Source organism: Alosa alosa, chromosome 12 (genome assembly GCF_017589495.1).
Source record: "Alosa alosa isolate M-15738 ecotype Scorff River chromosome 12, AALO_Geno_1.1, whole genome shotgun sequence".
Lineage (NCBI taxonomy): Eukaryota > Metazoa > Chordata > Actinopteri > Clupeiformes > Clupeidae > Alosa > Alosa alosa.
The window spans coordinates 7,164,673-7,167,172 of NC_063200.1; the positions used below are offsets into that span (position 1 = coordinate 7,164,673).

Here is a 2,500-nt window from a genome sequence, read left to right on the forward strand (position 1 = left end):
TGTCAATTCAATTAAACCAGACTCTGACTGTGATGAATGCTTTGAGTTATCATATTTGACAGCCAGTCATTTTACATGCAAATGTGTTGGGATCTCTCAAAGTACAGCCTTACTGAAACAGTGCTGCTGCACTCATTTCAAATCAAGCACTGCTCGGGATATGCAGTCCAGTAATACAGTAACTTCCCACAGCAAATTTACACAGGGGTTAACTGCTCTACTCGGAGGAATTCTTTCAGCACTTCCACTTGACAAACGATCACTTTCTCACTTTTTTCCCCTTTACACTTTGCTGTTCCTTGGAGTCGCATAAATAACCCGGCCAATCAGCCATGTCCTGAATCCAGAAAAAGCATTTGGGCAAAAGATGAAAGGGAACATTACCCATAACCACTCCACCTCCCCAGCCACCAACTCCTCTCCCCCCCTCCCCTCCCCATCATGTTGGCTCTGGAATGGGGAACAGATGATCCCTAGTGAGCTATGTGATCAAGGCAACGCGTAATGGGGCAAAAGCACTCTGTTCTCCCTGCCAAGGCCTCGGCTAGTTTGGAGTGAGAGATACAAAGAGAAAAAGAAAACTAACAACGGAACAAGCCTGCGGAGAAAGAGACAGATTTATCTGACTGGAGTGGGACAGAGAACAGCGGAGACAGAGAGAGAGAGAGAGATTTTGATTTTAAAATATACTTTACTATAATATGCAACAGCACAAAACTTCAATCAATCAATGTGAGCAAGATGTTATGTGAGAGACAAAGAGAGAAAGAGAGAGAGAGAGAGAGAGAGAGAGAGAGAGAGAGGGTGCTCTGTAATGATACATCTTGAGTGGCATAGAAGTCCTGGCCTTGGCTTTGTGGAACGTTCCGGTCACGCCTTTCATGACTTCACTTACTTTTCGCATCTCAAATGATACGTTGACTTATCTTTCCATCCTATTTATGGCCCTTGTGTGAAAATGTGTCTTTCTTCTTCACTTTTTCCTGTGCTGGAACACCGTGCTGCTGTGGATCGCTCCCAAGAGAGGCAGCGCAACATTTGAGCTGGATGATATGAGGGAGACATGGAGACGAGATGAAGGGAGGAGAACGAGTGCAGAGGAGTGGGATGAGGAACGGAGAGACTATCAAAGACGGATGAAAGGAAAGGAGCGCAAGCAAACAAGCGATGAGGAGAGGGGCGACCTGTGTGTGGGCAGAACGGGCAAATCAAATGGACGGTGAGAAGCCCGCTTGGAGTGTGGACAAAAGAGCTGGCCGTTTTTCCCCCGAAAAAAAATAAAAAATGCACAGCCAGTATAATAATACTGAGAACTGAGAGGCATTCAAAAGAGGGAGAGAGAAGGAAAAAGAGAAAGAACAAGAGGGATTAGGGAGATAGGGGTTGAGATGGTTAGACGAAAAAAGTTGGTGTGAGAGAAAAAGGAAAAAGAGAGGAAAAGTAAAGGAAAGTGAGGAGGCAGAAGCAGGAGAAGGGGACAGAAGGTGGGGAGGATGAGAGAGAGAAAAGGGTATAGAAAGTGGAGAGATAGAGGGAGAAAGGGAGACAGTGAGAGAGAGAGAGAGAGAGAGAGAGAGAGAGAGAAAGAAAGAGAAAGAGTGAGAGAGAGAGAAGGCTGTTGTTCAGAGTGGCGGCGTGCTGAATACGCTGAAAGTCGATGGGCAGGCAGGCGATGGACTGCACCTGTTGGAGGACAAAGCCCATACGAGCCCATCCGCCCTATAGAGACGGCCCTGCGTCATTTCCATGGTGACTGGGTGGACCGCTAGTGGATGAGGCGAAGGACAGGAGGGTGGGGTACGCTGAGGTGGGGTGGTGTGGGGGCTGAGTAGGTAGGGCTGAGTGCTTATTGTCTTTCTTTTAGTCTCTCTTTCTCTCTCTCTCTGTCTGGAGAGGATGTTGAATGCTAAGTGTGAATGTTAAGAATCATCTCTGCTTTGGTAGACACACACACACACACACACACACACACACACACACACACACACACACGCACACACACACACACACATACAGATTTACACTCACCTACACACACACACACACTCACCTACACACACTCTCTCTGTCTCTCAGACACCAAACACACACACACATTCACTCACTCACACACACACTATTCAAGGTCAAGGTAATGAATGGCAGGGAGCACCATCAATTGAACCTGTCGTCAGCTCACTTTGCTGGTGTGAAAAAGAGAAAGACAGAAATCCCCCCCCCCCGGACCCCCCCCAGACCCAGACCCCCCCCAATGCGATAGGGTCCAATGTGACCACCTGTGGCCCTACAGTGCTGACAATAAGGTGGCTGTGTACTATGCCACTGACACCCCCCCTCCCCTTTTTCGTAGCTGTGTGAGAGTGGAGGCTGGAGCCAGGAAGCTGTGATGGTCTCCATGAAGCCGTGCTGGTCTCCAGGAAGCTGTGTTGGTCTCCAGGAAGCTGTGTAGGTCTCCAGGAAGCCGTGTTGGTCTCCAGGAAGCCGTGGTGGCGTCAGGCTT

At 48.6% G+C, this 2,500-nt stretch overlaps 1 protein-coding gene across 1 annotated transcript in view; it reads right to left on the minus strand.

The window, feature by feature from the left end:
- dcc (DCC netrin 1 receptor) overlaps positions 1 to 2,500 on the minus strand; it is a 216,218-nt gene that overhangs the window by 23,805 nt on the left and 189,913 nt on the right.